The 22,263-nt window shown below is 43.6% G+C and overlaps 20 non-coding genes and 1 pseudogene across 20 annotated transcripts; all 21 read left to right on the top strand.

Moving 5' to 3' along the window:
- The first annotated feature begins 17,535 nt into the window (after positions 1 to 17,535).
- On the top strand, positions 17,536 to 17,654 carry LOC135046323 (5S ribosomal RNA). The gene has a single exon (XR_010238638.1). It is a non-coding gene; the product is annotated as a 5S ribosomal RNA (ribosomal RNA).
- Positions 17,655 to 17,761: 107 nt separating this feature from the next.
- Positions 17,762 to 17,880, top strand: LOC135047246 (5S ribosomal RNA). Its single transcript, XR_010239310.1, has one exon. It is a non-coding gene; the product is annotated as a 5S ribosomal RNA (ribosomal RNA).
- Positions 17,881 to 17,987: 107 nt separating this feature from the next.
- LOC135046919 (5S ribosomal RNA) lies at positions 17,988 to 18,106 on the top strand. The gene has a single exon (XR_010238995.1). It is a non-coding gene; the product is annotated as a 5S ribosomal RNA (ribosomal RNA).
- A 107-nt stretch (positions 18,107 to 18,213) lies between these two features.
- Positions 18,214 to 18,332, top strand: LOC135046592 (5S ribosomal RNA; annotated as a pseudogene).
- Positions 18,333 to 18,439: 107 nt separating this feature from the next.
- Positions 18,440 to 18,558, top strand: LOC135046529 (5S ribosomal RNA). The gene has a single exon (XR_010238842.1). It is a non-coding gene; the product is annotated as a 5S ribosomal RNA (ribosomal RNA).
- A 107-nt stretch (positions 18,559 to 18,665) lies between these two features.
- On the top strand, positions 18,666 to 18,784 carry LOC135047145 (5S ribosomal RNA). Its single transcript, XR_010239215.1, has one exon. It is a non-coding gene; the product is annotated as a 5S ribosomal RNA (ribosomal RNA).
- A 107-nt stretch (positions 18,785 to 18,891) lies between these two features.
- Positions 18,892 to 19,010, top strand: LOC135047077 (5S ribosomal RNA). The gene has a single exon (XR_010239149.1). It is a non-coding gene; the product is annotated as a 5S ribosomal RNA (ribosomal RNA).
- Positions 19,011 to 19,117: 107 nt separating this feature from the next.
- LOC135046385 (5S ribosomal RNA) lies at positions 19,118 to 19,236 on the top strand. The gene has a single exon (XR_010238700.1). It is a non-coding gene; the product is annotated as a 5S ribosomal RNA (ribosomal RNA).
- A 107-nt stretch (positions 19,237 to 19,343) lies between these two features.
- Positions 19,344 to 19,462, top strand: LOC135046901 (5S ribosomal RNA). The gene has a single exon (XR_010238978.1). It is a non-coding gene; the product is annotated as a 5S ribosomal RNA (ribosomal RNA).
- A 107-nt stretch (positions 19,463 to 19,569) lies between these two features.
- Positions 19,570 to 19,688, top strand: LOC135046900 (5S ribosomal RNA). Its single transcript, XR_010238977.1, has one exon. It is a non-coding gene; the product is annotated as a 5S ribosomal RNA (ribosomal RNA).
- A 107-nt stretch (positions 19,689 to 19,795) lies between these two features.
- On the top strand, positions 19,796 to 19,914 carry LOC135047245 (5S ribosomal RNA). Its single transcript, XR_010239309.1, has one exon. It is a non-coding gene; the product is annotated as a 5S ribosomal RNA (ribosomal RNA).
- Positions 19,915 to 20,021: 107 nt separating this feature from the next.
- On the top strand, positions 20,022 to 20,140 carry LOC135047143 (5S ribosomal RNA). Its single transcript, XR_010239213.1, has one exon. It is a non-coding gene; the product is annotated as a 5S ribosomal RNA (ribosomal RNA).
- Positions 20,141 to 20,247: 107 nt separating this feature from the next.
- On the top strand, positions 20,248 to 20,366 carry LOC135047290 (5S ribosomal RNA). The gene has a single exon (XR_010239352.1). It is a non-coding gene; the product is annotated as a 5S ribosomal RNA (ribosomal RNA).
- A 107-nt stretch (positions 20,367 to 20,473) lies between these two features.
- LOC135047277 (5S ribosomal RNA) lies at positions 20,474 to 20,592 on the top strand. Its single transcript, XR_010239339.1, has one exon. It is a non-coding gene; the product is annotated as a 5S ribosomal RNA (ribosomal RNA).
- A 107-nt stretch (positions 20,593 to 20,699) lies between these two features.
- LOC135046966 (5S ribosomal RNA) lies at positions 20,700 to 20,818 on the top strand. The gene has a single exon (XR_010239041.1). It is a non-coding gene; the product is annotated as a 5S ribosomal RNA (ribosomal RNA).
- Positions 20,819 to 20,925: 107 nt separating this feature from the next.
- Positions 20,926 to 21,044, top strand: LOC135046899 (5S ribosomal RNA). The gene has a single exon (XR_010238976.1). It is a non-coding gene; the product is annotated as a 5S ribosomal RNA (ribosomal RNA).
- Positions 21,045 to 21,151: 107 nt separating this feature from the next.
- LOC135046322 (5S ribosomal RNA) lies at positions 21,152 to 21,270 on the top strand. The gene has a single exon (XR_010238637.1). It is a non-coding gene; the product is annotated as a 5S ribosomal RNA (ribosomal RNA).
- Positions 21,271 to 21,377: 107 nt separating this feature from the next.
- On the top strand, positions 21,378 to 21,496 carry LOC135047243 (5S ribosomal RNA). The gene has a single exon (XR_010239307.1). It is a non-coding gene; the product is annotated as a 5S ribosomal RNA (ribosomal RNA).
- A 107-nt stretch (positions 21,497 to 21,603) lies between these two features.
- LOC135047142 (5S ribosomal RNA) lies at positions 21,604 to 21,722 on the top strand. Its single transcript, XR_010239212.1, has one exon. It is a non-coding gene; the product is annotated as a 5S ribosomal RNA (ribosomal RNA).
- A 107-nt stretch (positions 21,723 to 21,829) lies between these two features.
- On the top strand, positions 21,830 to 21,948 carry LOC135046944 (5S ribosomal RNA). Its single transcript, XR_010239019.1, has one exon. It is a non-coding gene; the product is annotated as a 5S ribosomal RNA (ribosomal RNA).
- A 107-nt stretch (positions 21,949 to 22,055) lies between these two features.
- Positions 22,056 to 22,174, top strand: LOC135047289 (5S ribosomal RNA). Its single transcript, XR_010239351.1, has one exon. It is a non-coding gene; the product is annotated as a 5S ribosomal RNA (ribosomal RNA).
- The last annotated feature ends 89 nt before the right edge of the window (positions 22,175 to 22,263 follow it).

The following is a 22,263-nucleotide window of genomic DNA, read 5'->3' as shown; positions in this document are numbered from 1 at the left end:
CCGGCCAGGTGTGACTAGTTGGGTATTTAATTCCATGGCCGCAGGGACCGGTATAAAAGTCTCCCCCGGCTGTGCATTATCTGTCCAGCTAGTGGAGCCCAGTGCTGATTCAAAAAATATGGGGAACCCCTACGCTTTTTTTGTCCCCCTTATTTTTTGCACCAGGACCAGGCGCAGAGCCCGGTGCTGGTTCTAAAAAGATGGGGGATCCCGTGTCCATTTTTTCCGTATTCCTGCCGGAATTCGACTGCAATTGCATATACAGTACTGTACCCCTTAATGTCACTGCTTACAGTATACAGTATTTAGACATGAGCTTGTGTACAGTATCTGTCATGAGGTGCTTTTTTCACTGACACTATAACTTTTTTCTATTGTGATATACTGTACAGAGGCGGCAAACTAGCGAAACGGGAATAATCAGCTTCTGCAGAATAAAATGAGATGCTACAGTACATGCCTATATTCTGTGAGTGACTGCGGCTCTATGAAATTAAATCAGAAAATTTAAATATGAAATGCATTACTAATGTGTGGCATTACTGTACTGTATGTGTACTGTATAAGGTGTACTACAATATTTTCTGGTGTAACATAAGGAAAGGGCACTACTGCATGGTCTAATGCAGTGGTTCTCAAACTTGGTCCTCAGGACCCCACACAGTGCATGTTTTGCAGGTAAACCAGCAAGTGCACAGATGTATTCATTACTAACTGACACATTTTAGAAGGTCCATACAGTAGGTGGAGCTAATTTTTTCACTTGTGATTCTGTGAGACCTGCAAAACCTGCACTGTGTGGGGTCCTGAGGACTGAGTTTGAGAACCTGTGGTCTAATGTAAATAAAGATGAATGTGGTGGGGTGTAATGTGAATAAGGGGCATTACTGTTAGGAGTAATGTGGTACTATGATATGATGTCATGAGAATAAGAGACACCACTGCATGATATAATGTGAATAAAGTTGCAGTACTGTGTTGTGTCATTTCTTCTTCGGGTATTATTGTGTTACCATGCCCCTTCCCAGCAAGAACATACTGTACACTGTTTTGGGCTGGCACTAAATGTGCACATTGTTCTTATTTAGATTATAGGGGGTAGGAGCGCCAAAATGGGTGATGGTGCTGGGAAAGGGGTGCAGGGTTAGAGGCGGAACTACGTAGCATCTGTGCAAGAGGGCATCAGCCAAAATCTAGCCTAGGGCATCATGTTGGTCAGGTTTGGCTCTGATAATACTGTATACTGTACTCTTACTGTACTTTGCATTCAATACAGATACTGTTTGCACACAGGTTTTACATGAATCATTGGCAATGCTGCAGGAGTGTCTCATTAGGCAATCTAAAATATACCACGACTATGGGTGGGGATACAGTAGGGAAGTTCTGTCACCATAAGCTGTCTGCTGTGTATAGCATATTTCCATCTGAGATGCATTTGTGTGTTTGTAATAAGAAAAAAACATTTTACTGTACATTTAGTGGATACAGTATTTCTCCCCCATAATGACGTATCATACTGTACAGGTACCCTCATGTACTGTACCGTACCATACTGTAAAATTGAATATTTATTGGAAAAACATCAATATTAATGTAAAAATAAAGTATTACAACATCCGATTCCATGTACTGCACTGATCAAAATGTACAGTACTCTTATTCAGGACTTATAAAACTGAAAATAACTGTTCATACAGTACACATCAATAACATTACTACTGTATAATATTCTACATTAGTTTATGCAATAATCAGACAAAGGCAATTTTATCATTTTTTTTAATAATGCACCAATTTAAAATTTTAAACAGAAAATACAGAACTACATATTTGTGGCTTGACCATTTCTTTCAACTACAACAGGTAATACTTTATACAGGTGATTTATATAATTATTACAATGTTCAGGTGTGAGTACTTCTAGCCAAAATTTCTTTATCCCATCCACCAGTTGCTGTTTTGTTGTTGGCTTTGCAACACTCCTAACGTACCTCTTCAATTGAGCCCACACTAATTCGATTGGGTTCATGTCTGGTGATCTAATTAAAAAAAAAAAAAAAAGCGTATAGAAAAAATTAATTACATTACAGTAAATAGAGAAAATTAAACATACAATATTGTACTGTTTATTAAACAAAAATTTTTTTTACAGTACTAGAGTGCTATCCAAAATTTTACTTGTACACTGTTGAAAGAATACTCACTCTGGTGGTGTGCGTTCCCAATTCATACCTTTCTCTTCCATAAATTTGGCTGAGGCGGAGTGTTTAGGATCATTGTCTTGGAATATCCTATGGTGAGTTGGGTAATATTTATTCACAAATGGCACCATACATTTCTCTACTATTGTTTCTTGGAAATATTTCTTATCCATGATTCCTACAGAAATCAAAAAATGTTGTTCATTAATAAGCAACTCCTTTTATTGTGCAGTTACACGTACTCTACAGTACAACATGTATTTTTACAGAACACAGGCACAGAATAAAGTATAGTACTGTACTGTACCTTCGAAAAATAATAGGGGACCAGCTCCTAATCGTGATATGCCTCCCCATACATGGATTTTCAATGGATGCTTTGGGCGTGGTTTTAAAGAGATATGGTTACGTTTCCTGAATGACATTCTGGAGAACCGCTCAAGGGCAACAGACGATTCATCTGTGAAAATGACATCATCAAATGTTTCACCACTCTCAATCCATCGCCGTGCCTGTTCCACTCTCTTTTCTTTATTCACATCTCTTATCATTGGAGATATCCTGTGAAGAGCCAAAAATAATGAAATCAGATACAGTTATGAAATTACAGATTTACAGATTACTGTATATACAGTAGACTGTATGTGCAGTATACTGTATTATATACCTACTGTATACATTAAACTGTACATACAGTACATTAAGTTACATACAGAGTAATATATATATACATACTGTACATACACACAAACACACACACACAGTATACAGTATGTAATCATCACAATAAGCCGGCAATGCTTCATGTTGTACATGTTGTACAGATGTGAACACCAAAGTGCAGGACTGCCAGTGTACCTGTCCTGTTTTACTAAAGGAGCTACTCAGTAAGGTGACCAATATGGAGTCAGAAGTTGGTGGACAGGTCAATCAGCTGCAGACCGATGTGGCTGGCCTTAAAGAAGGCATAAAGGAACAGATGGTAGAAGCCATGAAGAAAGTCATTGAACAAACGAGGGAAGAATGGCAAGTTGGAGTTTGCCGCACCATCATTGCAACACACCACCAAGCGGTTCAAGTCAGCGGCCTGGACGACCGAGGCCTGGAGGACCGCAGAGGAGGCCTGGACGACCGCAGAGGAGGCCTGGACGACGTCAGCGGCATGGAGGACCGCAGAGGAGGCCTGGAGGACCGCAGAGGAGGCCTGGAGGACCGCAGAGGAGGCCTGGAGGACCGCAGAGGAGGCCAGGAGGACCGCAGAGGCCTGGACCACAGCAGCGGACTGGACGAAGTCAGCGACTTGGACGACCGCAGAGGAGGCCTGGAGGACCGCAGAAGAGACCTGGAGGACCGCAGAAGAGACCAGGAGGACCGCAGAAGAGACCTGGAGGACCGCAGAGGAGGCCTGGAGGACCGCAGAGGAGGCCTGGAGGACCGCAGAGGGCTGGACGACCGCAGAGGAGGCCTGGAGGACCGCAGAAGAGACCTGGACGACCGCAGCGGACTGGACGAAGTCAGCGGCATGGAGGACCGCAGAGGAGGCCTGGACGACCGCAGCGGACTGGACGAAGTCAGCGGCATGGAGGACCGCAGAGGAGGCCTGGAGGACCGCAGCGGACTGGACGAAGTCAGCGGCATGGAGGACCGCAGAGGAGGCCTGGAGGACCGCAGAAGAGACCTGGAGGACCGCAGAGGCCTGGACCACAGCAGCGGACTGGACGAAGTCAGCGACTTGGGCGAACGCAGAGGAGGCCTGGAGGACCGCAGAAGAGACCTGGAGGACCGCAGAGGAAACATGGAGGACCGCAGAGGAGGCCTGGAGGACCGCAGAGGAGGCCTGGAGGACCGCAGAGGAGGCCTGGAGGACCGCAGAGGAGGCCTGGAGGACCGCAGAGGCCTGGACGACAGCAGCGGACTGGACGAAGTCAGCGACTTGGGCGAACGCAGAGGAGGCCTGGAGGACCGCAGAAGAGACCTGGAGGACCGCAGAGGAAACATGGAGGACCGCAGAGGAGGCCTGGAGGACCGCAGAGGAGGCCTGGAGGACCGCAGAGGAGGCCTGGAGGACCGCAGAGGAGGCCTGGAGGACCGCAGAAGAGACCTGGAGGACCGCAGAAGAGACCTGGAGGACCGCAGAGGAGGCCTGGAGGACCGCAGAGGAGGCCTGGAGGACCGCAGAGGAGGCCTGGAGGACCGCAGAGGAGGCCTGGAGGACCGCAGAGGAGGCCTGGAGGACCGCAGAGGAGGCCTGGAGGACCGCAGAGGCCTGGACCACAGCAGCGGACTGGACGAAGTCAGCGACTTGGACGACCGCAGAGGAGGCCTGGAGGACCGCAGAAGAGACCTGGAGGACCGCAGAAGAGACCTGGAGGACCGCAGAAGAGACCTGGAGGACCGCAGAGGAGGCCTGGAGGACCGCAGAGGAGGCCTGGAGGACCGCAGAGGAGGCCTGGAGGACCGCAGAGGCCTGGACCACAGCAGCGGACTGGACGAAGTCAGCGACTTGGACGACCGCAGAGGAGGCCTGGAGGACCGCAGAAGAGACCTGGAGGACCGCAGAAGAGACCTGGAGGACCGCAGAGGAGGCCTGGAGGACCGCAGAGGAGGCCTGGAGGACCGCAGAGGGCTGGACGACCGCAGAGGCCTGGATTCAAGTTTGCTGTTGCCAGGAACACCAATGATGACCAGCACACCTGCTCACAGGCCACTTCGCAATACATTCGGAGGCTCTCTGAACAATATTGCCCTGGCTGTCATCTCAACTTCCCTGGACGACCATCTGTACAGAGCTTCAAATGGACATATTCAGAAATATGCATATTCTCTGTTCCAGCACCATGTACGGTACGACAAATACTTGACGTGGGCCAATCGTGTGAACTTTGATGGTTCCAAGGGCAAACTTCCGCTGCCCAAAAATCTGGTACATGACATCATGGCTAGGTGTGAACGCCGCGTGAGGATTGGTGATCCAGAAAAGAGGAAGATAAGGGATACCATAAACTCTGTGCTGAGAACGAAGAGGAAAATGACTTGGAAGCTCGACTATGATGAAACCAGATCATTACCTAACTCCTAGCTTCTGCACATCAGCTTCACACAGCTGAAGTTAAAAAATTGTGTCAATGTACCTGTATTACCTGTACATTTTCTGGGGCTGCATGCACTGTGCTGAATCCACTTGGAGCAGCTCGGTTACTCAAAGGGGAGTGCATGAACTTGGCTCACCACATTCCTGGTAATGTAAGGGCCTGTTACAAGTTGCCCCTTTTATTCCTGTTGATTTTTTCGGCGCTGCTGTATCTATCCAGTAGCAGCCGAGTCCATTGTGCTGTGTCCATCTGGGGCCTTGGGCTGCGTTTCCATCCAGGGGCTGCTGTTGTCAGTCCTCTATTCTGGTGTCCGTATGCGACAGTGTTAAAAAGCAAAAGACAAAAACGAAAAATAATTCCAAAAAGCAAAACCTAAAAATAAAGTACAAAAACCATTACCCCGCACCACCACCACAAAAAAATAAATTATAAAAATGTTAAAGTTGATATTGTTACTGTATTTGTGCTGTTACCTTTTGATTAAAGTACCGTACAGTATGTGTGATGTTGGCTTTATTACAATACAGTACAGTATGTGTGATGTTACATGTTCCAAATGACTTTGTCCGTAAATAAAGTGTTTCTTAAAATAAACATGACGTGGTTTCCAATGTTTGTATTCCCAACTTCCTGTACTGTATAAATTAGTACTACTGTATGATGGGAATTCAATTAAGAGTGGTATACTGTATGTAAAACAACTTGGTTAGGCATCTTGCATTTCATATTTTAATAAAAACCACAGGAAACTTCTATTTTTAAAAGTTTATTGAAGAAAAAAAAGGTGTTTTTTTTTTTAAATAAAGTTTGAAAGTTAATTAAAACAAAAAAGTAGTTTGTTCTTCGTTACATTCTTTTCTTGTGTATATAGATATCTGTGGGAAAAAAAAAAAAAAAGTATTAAAGTAAAGACACTCATGTTCATTTGTTTTCCAAGAAAATTTGTGGAACCACACAGCCCAGCAATAAGTCATGCTGGGCTGTGTGGTTCCACAAAAGGCATGCGGTACAAAGTGAAATAGTGGTGTCAGTGGTCAGCACTTTGACACGCTAACATTTGTGGAACCACACAGCAATGGCTGACACACATAAAATGGCTGACACACACAAAATGCCTGACACACACAAAATGCCTGACACACACAAAATGCCTGACACACACATGCTGGAGTGAAAACACATGTTTGCCAAACAGTCGACAGCACATGTCGGCAAGATGGCCGACCAAACTTGCTCCAAATCACCCCAAACTGGCCAGAAAGCACCCCAGCACACTCAGGAGGTACTGTACACCACAGCTAAATTAGGAGAGAATTTCATTACAAACAGCCAGATCTTGCAGATTATCTGCCAGATAATTGTATGGTGTACAGTATGCCTATCTTATACAGTAGAAAAAGATACTATACAATGGAGTACAAGAACAAAAATTTTTATTAAATAAAATTAAATAAAACTTAATAAAATATTAAAATAGTGGTCCACTAGGAGGTGGACCACCACCCGCTGGAGCTGGATGGCACGCTGCAACTGTTCTGTGGGAAAAAAAGGACAGTATTACAAAACAAATACTGAATACTTTACAGTGTAGTAATGGCAATACAGTACTGTACTTTACTCTATATTAGACAATATTGTTATTTACAATGTACAGTACTGTATTGTCAGTACAGTAAATCAAACACTACTGTATGCTGTCGAGGTAATTTAAACATTGCTTTAGTTTACCTCTTGTATAAGTGGGCTGCTGCCTGCCCGCTTCTGGGCCAGCCCACCTATCTTGCCCCTGTCTGGGGCCCCCATAAATAATTGGCACTATATTGGAGAAAAAAAAACATTTAGTCACATTCAAATAGTAAACAATTATTACTGTATACTGTAGGTACAGTATTATACTGTATTGCTGGTATTCAAAATATAAAGTACTGTACAAGAGTTTAGCTTCAATAGGTCATAAACAAATTGTCAAAGGAATTAAACACCACAGTACAAATACTGTAGACATTTACTGTATGTATTAGCAGTCATGACATTTCATGACCGCTTCAGAAAAAAGAGGGTTACAGTACTGTAGGTGGTGTTGTAGGGAGTACTATCCATAATAGTGGACTGTACTCAGAGCCAGCCATAAATAATATGATTCCCTAGTCAAGTTTTTGGATGCTGCCCCCTTGCACAGATGCTATTTCCGCCTCTGAGCCTGTACCCCTTTCCCAGCACCATCACCCCTCAACCATAGCAGTCGTCATTTTGGTGCTCCTCCAACTTACTGTACTGTATGTTTAAAATAGCAACAGTGTGCACATTCGGTGTGCATCCCAAAACGGTGCATGTTCTTGCTGGGAAGGGGCAAGGCCACACAGTAATTCCCCAATCTGAAATGACGCCACACAGTACTGCAACTTTATTCACAACATATCATGCAATAGTGTCTCTTTTTCTCGTTACATCATATGATAGTACCACATTACTCCTCAAAGTATTCCCACTTATTCACATTGCATCACATCATATTGCTCTTTGTTCACATTAGACCACACAGTAGTGCCCTTGCTACAGTATATGTTACACAACAAAGTACTGTATACACATAATGCTGCACATTAGTAATGCATTTTGTATGCACAGAATATACTGTAGGCATGCTGCATATCATATTAATCAGCAGAAGCTGCTTGTGCCCCTGGGCATTTGGCAAGTATGCCTATGCCTAGGGCAGGCTCAGTTTGTACAGTTTGTACTGTAAGGTTATGTCAGAGGGTGTGAAGATGATCAGCTCAGTGTTATACATGTTACAGTAAGTTAGAATACAGTACAGTGCATTATGTATTTCTATTTTATTACCAGGTGTCTCCTCCACTGGTTGGCGACGGACTGTAAAAAGATAATACAGTACAGTTAGTCATATCAGTTTGACTTAAAATAATGTTGGAGAAAAAAAAATACTGTAATTACAGTACCAACTATTGCTACTGTACAGTATATTTACCAAAAATGTATTCTGGCTCGTCGTCTGTGGGTAAAAGAGAAGAATATTATAAGATACAGTATACAGTAAAAAGTATAGTAATAGTACACTAGTGTCCAGGCCCAGTGTCAGGTGGGTAAAAAAAGGTATGCTTGTGACAGGCATGGTGATTCCAAGGGACCCCACCGAGACCATCAGAAAATTTGTGAGTGACCCGTATGCCGGTGATTATGACTAGAATAAGGTACAGTAGCAACTCTTTTTTCTTTTGAATTATGTATACTGTACAGTACTGTACTGTTTGTGCATATTGTACAGTACACTTAAAATATTTAGCAGTTACTGTTGTGGTAATTTTTGGGATGACAGTATTAGCATACTGTAAGCATCCAACTGAGGCCCCCAAACAGATGCCGCCACTAGGTACAGTACGTGCCTCTCGTGCCTAATGGGAAATTCATCACTGACAGTATCTAGAGAGATGAATGGAGAGACAGTGACAAGGGGTGAGAGAGAGAGAGAGAGAGAGAGAAATTGAGTAAGATGGGTGTTTTTTTTAGAACAGGATGTTGTCCATACAGTAGCAACCAATCAAATATTACCTACTGTACTGTATTATCGTCTGTAAGTGTAACTAGATACTGTAAATGTTAATGTGGGATGTGATCGGTTGCTACTGTATGGGCAATATCACCAGTTCAAACAAAAACAATTTTCATCCGATTTCTACGCATTTGCCAGAAAAATCTGATGAAAAGTGCTACTCTGATGGCATCAGATCAATGTCAGTAATAATTCTTACCACTAAATGCAGCAGCATCATCATCATCCTCCTCCTCCTCCGTGGCCTGTTCCAGTGTAGGGCCTGTGAAAAAAAACATTAATGTGAAAAAAAAAAAGGTTAATTCCAGGAAATACACATACCCTCCAACATGGTACAAAATGCTCTGGTTCTGGACTTCCCTCTTAATTTATTATTGCCATCACCTGTGAAGAAACAGCTTTCTTATCATATAACTAGTTCAACACAGGTGATGGAAATCATAAATTAAGAGGGAAGTCTAGAAACAGAGCAGTGCGGCGGGTCATGTTGGAGGGTCTGCATACAGAAACATAGAATTTGATGACAAATACTGTAAGAACCACTTTGCCCATCTAATCTGCCTCTTTTTTTTAACCTTTTTTTTACATGAAATATACTTTTGTATTCTGTGTTGAATACAGTAAAGCAAAAATTCAGTCAGGAATTGGAGGAGGAGAGTAAATTTCGCACACAGAGACGAGAATGTCGAGGCCAGAATCAGGGGGTAGTGGAGGAGGGTTAGGATACCGTACCTCACCCTGTTGGGATTGCTGCAATCAGGATGCCACTGTCGGTCACCTGACCGCTAGAATCCTGACTGCTGGTCACGCAAACCCAACCCATTGGTTTAACACAATGTACAGTACAGTACAATACTGCAGTTTACTTACCAAGTTGGGGAGAGGGTTTTTCATCCTCACTGTCAATAATTACTGAGTTGAAAATAAAAAAATATTATAAACAAAATACAGTAGAGTACAGTTACTACAAAATTGCACAGTAGTACAGTGCTACAGGAGGCAGAGATATATTCATAATACAGTAGGAGCAGAATGACTGTCCAGCGGTAGGGGACATACAGTACTGTATTTAAAAGACCTGCTGTCTGGATCCCGACATTCAGAATGCAGAGTGTGGATTCAGAGTATGATTGGAGGGTTAGGCTAGTGGAGGGTGGGTCGGATGCACAATTTTGGGCACCATAATACAAAATGGATATCGTGGAACTACAAAAGGTTTAGAGGCGGGCGACCAAAGTGATGAAGTGGATTGAGAAGATGGAATACAAGGAAAGGCAGGCTAGGCATGTTTACATTGGAAAAGAGGAGATTAAGAGGGGACATGATTAACCTTTACAAATATACTGTATACAGTAAGGGGACAATACACAGGAACGGTTTTTGATAAGATGGACACAGAGGACACGTGCACAGTAACTCTTGTTGAAGTAGAGGCGATTTCGCACAGAGGCGAAAAGGGGTCTTCACAGTGAGGGAAATACTGTACAGTACATGTTTGGAATTCCCTGCCTGAAAAGTAATAAAAGTGGACTTGGTCAATACTTTTAAGAATGGGCTTGAGAAAATCCTACTGTACTTACTATAATCTGGCTCCTCTTCCCCCGAATCAATGGGAATGAGCTCCTCCTCTGTATCAATTACGAGGCGGTCTGTGTGTAAAAGATGACAAGTATTGTAAAATACAAAAATTACAGTAATACTGTAGGAAACTAGTGTGTCTGTAACAAAAAGTAATTATTACCACTTCCGGAGCTCTCGGATGCAGCAGCAGGTGGTGGTGGTGGTGGTGTTGGTACTGTGGGAAAAAAAATAACAGTACTGTAAGTGAAGCTGTCAATTTGAAACATGTACTGTACAGTATCCAGGACACATGTACAGTAGTGTAACAACGATGACAGTAGCACCAGAATTCTCGTTACACAATACCTGGCAGCGCAGCAGGTGGTGGTGGTGGTGGTGGTACTGTGGGAAAAAAAATAACAGTACTGTAAGTGAAGCTGTCAATTTGAAACATGTACTGTACAGTATCCAGGACACATGTACAGTAGTGTAACGATGACAGTCACACCAGAATTCTCGTTACACAATACCTGGCAGCGCAGCAGGTGGTGGTGGTGGTGGTGGTGGTGGTGGTGGTACTGTGGGAAAAAAAATAACAGTACTGTAAGTGAAGCTGTCAATTTGAAACATGTACTGCACAGTATCCAGGACACATGTACAGTAGTGTAACAACGATGACAGTAGCACCAGAATTCTCGTTACACAATACCTGGCAGCGCAGCAGGTGGTGGTGGTGGTGGTACTGTGGGAAAAAAAATAACAGTACTGTAAGTGAAGCTGTCAATTTGAAACATGTACTGCACAGTATCCAGGACACATGTACAGTAGTGTAACAACGATGACAGTAGCACCAGAATTCTCGTTACACAATACCTGGCAGCGCAGCAGGTGGTGGTGGTGTTGGTACTGTGGGAAAAAAAATAACAGTACTGTAAGTGAAGCTGTCAATTTGAAACATGTACTGCACAGTATCCAGGACACATGTACAGTAGTGTAACAACGATGACAGTAGCACCAGAATTCTCGTTACACAATACCTGGCAGCGCAGCAGGTGGTGGTGGTGTTGGTACTGTGGGAAAAAAAATAACAGTACTGTAAGTGAAGCTGTCAATTTGAAACATGTACTGTACAGTATCCAGGACACATGTACAGTAGTGTAACAACGATGACAGTAGCACCAGAATTCTCGTTACACAATACCTGGCAGCGCAGCAGGTGGTGGTGGTGGTGGTGGTACTGTGGGAAAAAAAATAACAGTACTGTAAGTGAAGCTGTCAATTTGAAACATGTACTGTACAGTATCCAGGACACATGTACAGTAGTGTAACGATGACAGTCACACCAGAATTCTCGTTACACAATACCTGGCAGCGCAGCAGGTGGTGGTGGTGGTGGTGGTGGTGGTGGTGGTACTGTGGGAAAAAAAATAACAGTACTGTAAGTGAAGCTGTCAATTTGAAACATGTACTGCACAGTATCCAGGACACATGTACAGTAGTGTAACAACGATGACAGTAGCACCAGAATTCTCGTTACACAATACCTGGCAGCGCAGCAGGTGGTGGTGGTGGTGGTACTGTGGGAAAAAAAATAACAGTACTGTAAGTGAAGCTGTCAATTTGAAACATGTACTGCACAGTATCCAGGACCAAAAAGGGGTCCGGCCAATAAACAATCTGCATCAGAGAAGCAAGATACAGTATGCTTAAAGTATACAGTACTACTGTATATACTAGATCGCCAACAAACGTAAATTAACAAACAACTATCACTGGAATTTACCATCCTCATCCCGTAGCGAAGCACGGGTATTCAGCTATCTACAATGTTATTTATACTTTGTGTTTAATATTTACATTTAGTTTTGTAAACAGACATTCTTAACATTAACGGATTGCAGCGAGTTATCTGTGATGGTCAGGACAGGGGGTTGGGACTATAGAAATCACTATGTACTGTACACTACTGTATTTGACAATACTTACCAGCTTGGCGGCGCCTGTCCCGCCTCCTGTGACGTCGTGCTACCAGCCCTGTAAAAATATATATACAGTATAATGGCAGCATACTGTACAGCCAATGAAATTCAACATTGACAGCATCTTTATGACATCACAATAAATGGAATTGTTCATTCTAGTACCCTGCACCTAATCACTCAGGAGGGCATAGTGTACTGTACTGTCTTCAAAACTTAAGGGGCACATTTCTAAATGTGACATACAGTACACTTACAGTATCGCTACAGTACAGTAGGTCCAGGGTATTAGACAGAACACTACCTTTATAGACATTGTAACACACATAAGCATTGCCCTTATAAACATTATGACACACATCAGCATGCAGCCCTCCCACCCTTAACCATCTCAGTACTGTTCATTACATTACAAATTGATTTCATGACAGATGATGCAGTACTCACCTGAATTCATCTTATTCACGTCATGTCACAGTAGTGCAGTTTATTCACGTCACATTACTGTCCTTGATTCACGTTGTGTCACACAGTAGAGCACCGTATTCACGTCACAGTACTGTCCTTGATTCACGTTGTGTCACACAGTAGAGCACCTTATTCACGTCACAGTACTGTCCTTGATTCACGTTGTGTCACACAGTAGAGCACCGTATTCACGTCACAGTACTGTCCTTGATTCACGTTGTGTCACACAGTAGAGCACCTTATTCACGTTACTGTACGTCACAGTAGTGCAGTAGTATATCCACATTACGTCACAAAGTAGAGATCTGCCAGTCATGAACCTTATGCAAGAGTAATGCACGTCAGAACACATTAGGCCACTGTAACATCCCTTAGAATAATTTCTGCCAAAGTAACATCCCTTAGAACACTGTACTATCTGAAACACAAATTTCGGCACACTGCAATTAAACCACACAATGCACTGCACGACTGCGTGATATGACAAACTGCACATTTCCCTGCAAAATATGATACAATGTACACTACACAAAAAACTGCAATTACCACATGTGTATACAGTACACTGCACGACAGTGCTGGCCCTAGCCAGGTACAGATACAGCCGCAGTCACGCAAAATATAGGCATGCCGCATATCATTTTAATCAGCAGAAGCTGCTGGTGCCCCTAAGCATAGCAAATGCCCTAGGCATTTGCCTACTGTAGTTTGCCTATGCCTAAGGCCGGCTCTGCTGCACGATGTGATTCACTATGTATTACAATCACTGCACAATACCATATTCTGAATGTACACTGCATGACACGCTGCAATTACGCAGCACGATACACTGTGATACATTGCATATACTGTACACTGCATGATACTGTACACTGCACAATCGTAGACCACCTGGATTGTAAAGAACTACTGTATATACACAAGTTTAAAAAAATAACAATTGTTTTTGTAAAACGCATGTCGATCTTTTTCCATGTCAACTTAACGACCATGTCAACCTACAGTAACTGGTGTCAACCAATTTCAAAAGCCGCACCATCTAGGTCGACGCAAAAAAACAAATTGACCTTTTGACCCGGGTTAATGTTTGGTCCTTGTTTAACCATTTGTTTACCACAAATACTGTACAGTGCTGTATAGACCGGATACCTGCTGCTACAGCAGCCCCTGCTATAATGTACTGTACCTGTAACTACAGTAACTTAAAGTACAGTTATCTACAGTAATGTACTGTACTTACAATCCCTTATGGCCTGCAGGCGTCGTGGGGTCCGCCTCACGAGGTCACTCCACCTCCTCTGGAGAGACCTCACCGTTCTCCTCCTGTTATACTTCCGGAGGATGTCCCTGCTGGCCCTCCGGTATGCCCTCACTTTCTCCTCGTTGCTGGCGAGAGTTCTGTCCCGCCAGCGAACGAGGAGACGCAGCTCACCAAGAGCATAGGGACGGTCCCGTGCAGCAGCCATAACCGTCCTTATGCTCAATGAGCGTCTCAGACGTCGTGCGCCTCAGACGTCGTGCGTCTCAGACGTCGTGCGGTCCAGGCATTCAACGTACAGTACTGTAGTTACTGTACTTTGTGACAGTTTCCCTTAGTTTTAAATATGCCCTTTCTTTGACCACAGTATTTTCCACTGTCTTGCCCTACGCCCTTCCCTCCTGGGAGCCTTCACAGGTCTTATGCAATACACAAATACCGAAGATGCACAGTCCGTCAGAATACACTCATTTCATTCCCGCTGTTTAGGTGCATTTAGCGTAAAGAATCGCTCCTGCAGATGTACTTTGATTTATGTGAAACCTGTGTGCATCCTTCCATTGACTGTCTTACAATGTAAATAAAATAATACAGTGCATTATTACAGAAAAAAAAAAAAAAAAGAAAGAAAGCACATCAGGTCTCGAACCCTGGACTCCCAGCGAGGGAGGTGGGAGCCTTCACCCCTAGCCCACGACGCCTCATGAGAGATTTCCAATTTCATGTGTGAAAGTACTGCAAACAGCGCCCGGCCCCCGCCCCATTGCTGTTGGTTTATGCCTTAGAGGACTCGGACGCTCGCATTTGTAAAGCACGGTGTTTTCCTCCGCCTCCTGCTAGCCTGTTGCCCTTCCCCCATGGGAGCCTGCACAGATCATGCAGTAGACAGGGAGGGAATGCAGGTCATGTGCAATACACAAACGCCCACTGTAGTACTATTTTGCTCACTTACAGTACCGTACTGTAGGTTGCATTTAGCGTAAAGAATCGCTCCTGCAGATGTACTTTGATTTACAGTATGTGAAACCTGTGTGCATCCTTCCATTGGATGTACTGTATTGGAGAGAATTTTTTTTTTTTAAAGTGAATGTCACGGGAACACATTAAAAATAAGGTTGGCACTTCCTTCCCATTGGTGTTGGTTTACAGTATGCCGTAGTGTACTCGGACGCTCATGTAATTGCATTTCAAAGGCACAGTATTTTCCATCGTCTCCCCCCTACCCCCATCGCCCTTCCCCCCTGGGGGCCTGCACAGGGAGGAAATTCAGGTCCTGTGCAATACACAAACGCTGAAGATCTACAGTACTGTTTTGCTCAGTTGGTAGCGTCAGAATACACTCATTTCATTCCCGCTGTTTAGGTGCATTTAGCGTAAAGAATCGCTCCTGCAGATGTACTTTGATTTACAGTATGTGAAACCTGTGTGCATCCTTCCATTGGATGTACTGTATTGGAGAGAATTTTTTTTTTTTTAAAGTGAATGTCACGGGAACACATTAAAAATAAGGTTGGCACTTCCTTCCCATTGGTGTTGGTTTACAGTATGCCGTAGTGTACTCGGACGCTCATGTAATTGCATTTCAAAGGCACAGTATTTTCCATCGTCTCCCCCCTACCCCCATCGCCCTTCCCCCCTGGGGGCCTGCACAGGGAGGAAATTCAGGTCCTGTGCAATACACAAACGCTGAAGATCTACAGTACTGTTTTGCTCAGTTGGTAGCGTCAGAATACACTCATTTCATTCCCGCTGTTTAGGTGCATTTAGCGTAAAGAATCGCTCCTGCAGATGTACTTTGATTTATGTGAAACCTGTGTGCATCCTTCCATTGACTGTCTTACAATGTAAATAAAATAATACAGTGCATTATTACAGAAAAAAAAAAAAAAAAGAAAGAAAGCACATCAGGTCTCGAACCCTGGACTCCCAGCGAGGGAGGTGGGAGCCTTCACCCCTAGCCCACGACGCCTCATGAGAGATTTCCAATTTCATGTGTGAAAGTACTGCAAACAGCGCCCGCCCCCCGCCCCATTGCTGTTGGTTTATGCCTTAGAGGACTCGGACGCTCGCATTTGTAAAGCACGGTGTTTTCCTCCGCCTCCTGCTAGCCTGTTGCCCTTCCCCCATGGGAGCCTGCACAGATCATGCAGTAGACAGGGAGGGAATGCAGGTCATGTGCAATACACAAACGCCCACTGTAGTACTATTTTGCTCACTTACAGTACCGTACTGTAGGTTGCATTTAGCGTAAAGAATCGCTCCTGCAGATGTACTTTGATTTACAGTATGTGAAACCTGTGTGCATCCTTCCATTGGATGTACTGTATTGGAGAGAATTTTTTTTTTTTTTAAAGTGAATGTCACGGGAACACATTAAAAATAAGGTTGGCACTTCCTTCCCATTGGTGTTGGTTTACAGTATGCCGTAGTGTACTCGGACGCTCATGTAATTGCATTTCAAAGGCACAGTATTTTCCATCGTCTCCCCCCTACCCCCATCGCCCTTCCCCCCTGGGGGCCTGCACAGGGAGGAAATTCAGGTCCTGTGCAATACACAAACGCTGAAGATCTACAGTACTGTTTTGCTCAGTTGGTAGCGTCAGAATACACTCATTTCATTCCCGCTGTTTAGGTGCATTTAGCGTAAAGAATCGCTCCTGCAGATGTACTTTGATTTATGTGAAACCTGTGTGCATCCTTCCATTGACTGTCTTACAATGTAAATAAAATAATACAGTGCATTATTACAGAAAAAAAAAAAAAAAAGAAAGAAAGCACATCAGGTCTCGAACCCTGGACTCCCAGCGAGGGAGGTGGGAGCCTTCACCCCTAGCCCACGACGCCTCATGAGAGATTTCCAATTTCATGTGTGAAAGTACTGCAAACAGCGCCCGGCCCCCGCCCCATTGCTGTTGGTTTATGCCTTAGAGGACTCGGACGCTCGCATTTGCTAGTCCTCCATTCCCATTATGCATTAGCGAACTCAGACGCTCATATATTTTAAAAGCACGGTGTTTATACATTGTACTGTACATTCTTCCTTTTACACAATTACTGTAGTTGCGTCTCCATACACATACTGTACAGTACTCCATACTTTTTCCACCGCCTCCCGTTACGCCTACAGTATTGCCAGAGCTGTAGATCAATCCGCCGCTATACTGTACGATCGAAAGTACTGGATTAGTGGAGCATTAGCGACACAGTGGTGGAGATGTGTAATGCATGATGAGTATCTAGATCGTCTCAACGCGCCTGCCTGTGATGAAACTCAGCTATCGCCTTAGCGTGGCTAAACGCCCGTCTCGGCGGAGAAACAGTCAAGGTAAAGGTGGCTACATCTGTATTCATTTATGAACCAGTAGTTAGAAGTAGAAAAGTTCTAACAGAAACCACAAAGTTCATCTACAGCCACACGACACTGGATACGCCCAATCTCATCTGATCTTGGAAGCTAAGCAGTGTTGGGCCTGGTTAGTACTTGGATGGGAGACCACCTGGGAATACAAGGTGCTGTAGATATTTTTATACTGCCAACACCGTTCTGTTGATGCATTCCATTTTCAAACGTATTCATTTATGAACCAGTAGTTAGAAGTAGAAAAGTTCTAATAGAAACCACAAAGCTCATCTACAGCCACACCACACTGGATACGCCCAATCTCATCTGATCTTGGAAGCTAAGCAGTGTTGGGCCTGGTTAGTACTTGGATGGGAGACCACCTGGGAATACAAGGTGATGTAGATATTTTTATACAACCAACACCGTTCTGTTGATGCATTCCATTTTCAAACGTATTCATTTATGAACCAGTAGTTAGAAGTAGAAAAGTTCTAACAGAAACCACAAAGCTCATCTACAGCCACACCACACTGGATACGCCCAATCTCATCTGATCTTGGAAGCTAAGCAGTGTTGGGCCTGGTTAGTACTTGGATGGGAGACCACCTGGGAAAACAAGGTGCTGTAGATAATTTTATACTGCCAACACCGTTCTGTTGATGCATTCCATTTTAAAACGTATTCATTTATGAACCAGTAGTTAGAAGTAGAAAAGTTCTAACAGAAACCACAAAGTTCATCTACAGCCACACGACACTGGATACGCCCAATCTTATCTGATCTTGGAAGCTAAGCAGTGTTGGGCCTGGTTAGTACTTGGATGGGAGACCACCTGGGAATACAAGGTGCTGTAGATATTTTTATACTGCCAACACCGTTCTGTTGATGCATTCCATTTTCAAACGTATTCATTTATGAACCAGTAGTTAGAAGTAGAAAAGTTCTAATAGAAACCACAAAGCTCCTCTACAGCCACACCACACTGGATACGCCCAATCTCATCTGATCTTGGAAGCTAAGCAGTGTTGGGCCTGGTTAGTACTTGGATGGGAGACCACCTGGGAATACAAGGTGATGTAGATATTTTTATACAACCAACACCGTTCTGTTGATGCATTCCATTTTCAAACGTATTCATTTATGAACCAGTAGTTAGAAGTAGAAAAGTTCTAACAGAAACCACAAAGCTCATCTACAGCCACACCACACTGGATACGCCCAATCTCATCTGATCTTGGAAGCTAAGCAGTGTTGGGCCTGGTTAGTTCTTGGATGGGAGACCACCTGGGAATACGAGGTGCTGTAGATATTTTTATACTGCCAACACCGTTCTGTTGATGCATTCCATTTTCAAACGTATTCATTTATGAACCAGTAGTTAGAAGTAGAAAAGTTCTAACAGAAACCACAAAGCTCATCTACAGCCACACCACACTGGATACGCCCAATCTCATCTGATCTTGGAAGCTAAGCAGTGTTGGGCCTGGTTAGTACTTGGATGGGAGGCCACCTGGGAATACAAGGTGCTGTAGATATTTTTATACTGCCAACACTGTTCTGTTGATGCATACCATTTTCAAACATATTCATTTATGAACCAGTAGTTAGAAGTAGAAAAGTTCTAACAGAAACCAGAAAGTTCATCTACAGCAACACCACACTGGATACGCCGAATCTCATCTGAACTTGGAAGCTAAGCAGTGTTGGGCCTGGTTAGTACTTGGATGGGAGACCACCTGGGAATACAAGGTGCTGTAGATATGTTTATACTGCCAACACCGTTCTGTTGATGCATTCCATTTTCAAACGTATTCATTTATGAACCAGTAGTTAGAAGTAGAAAAGTTCTAACAGAAACCACAAAGCTCATCTACAGCCACACCACACTGGATACGCCCAATCTCATCTGATCTTGGAAGCTAAGCAGTGTTGGGCCTGGTTAGTACTTGGATGGGAGACCACCTGGGAATACAAGGTGCTGTAGATATTTTTATACTGCCAACACCGTTCTGTTGATGCATTCCATTTTCAAACGTATTTATTTATGAACCAGTAGTTAGAAGTAGAAAAGTTCTAATAGAAACCACAAAGCTCATCTACAGCCACACCACACTGGATACGCCCAATCTCATCTGATCTTGGAAGCTAAGCAGTGTTGGGCCTGGTTAGTACTTGGATGGGAGACCACCTGGGAATACAAGGTGCTGTAGATATTTTTATACTGCCAACACTGTTCTGTTGATGCATTCCATTTTCAAACGTATTCATTTATGAACCAGTAGTTAGAAGTAGAAAAGTTCTAATAGAAACCACAAAGCTCATCTACAGCCACACCACACTGGATACGCCCAATCTCATCTGATCTTGGAAGCTAAGCAGTGTTGGGCCTGGTTAGTACTTGGATGGGAGACCACCTGGGAATACAAGGTGATGTAGATATTTTTATACAACCAACACCGTTCTGTTGATGCATTCCATTTTCAAACGTATTCATTTATGAACCAGTAGTTAGAAGTAGAAAAGTTCTAACAGAAACCACAAAGCTCATCTACAGCCACACCACACTGGATACGCCCAATCTCATCTGATCTTGGAAGCTAAGCAGTGTTGGGCCTGGTTAGTTCTTGGATGGGAGACCACCTGGGAATACGAGGTGCTGTAGATATTTTTATACTGCCAACACCGTTCTGTTGATGCATTCCATTTTCAAACGTATTCATTTATGAACCAGTAGTTAGAAGTAGAAAAGTTCTAACAGAAACCACAAAGCTCATCTACAGCAACACCACACTGGATACGCCCAATCTCATCTGATCTTGGAAGCTAAGCAGTGTTGGGCCTGGTTAGTACTTGGATGGGAGGCCACCTGGGAATACAAGGTGCTGTAGATATTTTTATACTGCCAACACTGTTCTGTTGATGCATACCATTTTCAAACATATTCATTTATGAACCAGTAGTTAGAAGTAGAAAAGTTCTAACAGAAACCAGAAAGTTCATCTACAGCAACACCACACTGGATACGCCCAATCTCATCTGAACTTGGAAGCTAAGCAATGTTGGGCCTGGTTAGTACTTGGATGGGAGACCACCTGGGAATACAAGGTGCTGTAGATATGTTTATACTGCCAACACCGTTCTGTTGATGCATTCCATTTTCAAACGTATTCATTTATGAACCAGTAGTTAGAAGTAGAAAAGTTCTAACAGAAACCACAAAGCTCATTTACAGCCACACCACACTGGATACGCCCAATCTCATCTGATCTTGGAAGCTAAGCAGTGTTGGGCCTGGTTAGTACTTGGATGGGAGACCACCTGGGAATACAAGGTGCTGTAGATATTTTTATACTGCCAACACCGTTCTGTTGATGCATTCCATTTTCAAACGTATTTATTTATGAACCAGTAGTTAGAAGTAGAAAAGTTCTAACAGAAACCACAAAGCTCATCTACAGCCACACCACACTGGATACGCCCAATCTCATCTGATCTTGGAAGCTAAGCAGTGTTGGGCCTGGTTAGTACTTGGATGGGAGACCACCTGGGAATACAAGGTGCTGTAGATAATTTTATACTGCCAACACCGTTCTGTTGATGCATTCCATTTTAAAACGTATTCATTTATGAACCAGTAGTTAGAAGTAGAAAAGTTCTAACAGAAACCACAAAGTTCATCTACAGCCACACGACACTGGATACGCCCAATCTCATCTGATCTTGGAAGCTAAGCAGTGTTGGGCCTGGTTAGTACTTGGATGGGAGACCACCTGGGAATACAAGGTGCTGTAGATATTTTTATACTGCCAACACCGTTCTGTTGATGCATTCCATTTTCAAACGTATTCATTTATGAACCAGTAGTTAGAAGTAGAAAAGTTCTAACAGAAACCACAAAGCTCATCTACAGCCACACCACACTGGATACGCCCAATCTCATCTGATCTTGGAAGCTAAGCAGTGTTGGGCCTGGTTAGTACTTGGATGGGAGACCACCTGGGAATACAAGGTGATGTAGATATTTTTATACAACCAACACCGTTCTGTTGATGCATTCCATTTTCAAACGTATTCATTTATGAACCAGTAGTTAGAAGTAGAAAAGTTCTAACAGAAACCACAAAGCTCATCTACAGCCACACCACACTGGATACGCCCAATCTCATCTGATCTTGGAAGCTAAGCAGTGTTGGGCCTGGTTAGTTCTTGGATGGGAGACCACCTGGGAATACGAGGTGCTGTAGATATTTTTATACTGCCAACACCGTTCTGTTGATGCATTCCATTTTAAAACATATTCATTTATGAACTAGTAGTTAGCAGTAGAAAAGTTCTAACAGAAACCAGAAAGTTCATCTACAGCAACACCACACTGGATACGCCCAATCTCATCTGATCTTGGAAGCTAAGCAGTGTTGGGCCTGGTTAGTACTTGGATGGGAGACCACCTGGGAATACGAGGTGCTGTAGATATTTTTATACTGCCAACACCGTTCTGTTGATGCATTCCATTTTCAAACGTATTCATTTATGAACCAGTAGTTAGAAGTAGAAAAGTTCTAACAGAAACCACAAAGCTCATCTACAGCAACACCACACTGGATACGCCCAATCTCATCTGATCTTGGAAGCTAAGCAGTGTTGGGCCTGGTTAGTACTTGGATGGGAGGCCACCTGGGAATACAAGGTGCTGTAGATATTTTTATACTGCCAACACTGTTCTGTTGATGCATACCATTTTCAAACATATTCATTTATGAACCAGTAGTTAGAAGTAGAAAAGTTCTA

This window comes from Pseudophryne corroboree, unplaced genomic scaffold (genome assembly GCF_028390025.1).
Source record: "Pseudophryne corroboree isolate aPseCor3 unplaced genomic scaffold, aPseCor3.hap2 scaffold_925, whole genome shotgun sequence".
NCBI lineage: Eukaryota > Metazoa > Chordata > Amphibia > Anura > Myobatrachidae > Pseudophryne > Pseudophryne corroboree.
This window is presented reverse-complemented; position numbering and strand designations above follow the sequence as displayed.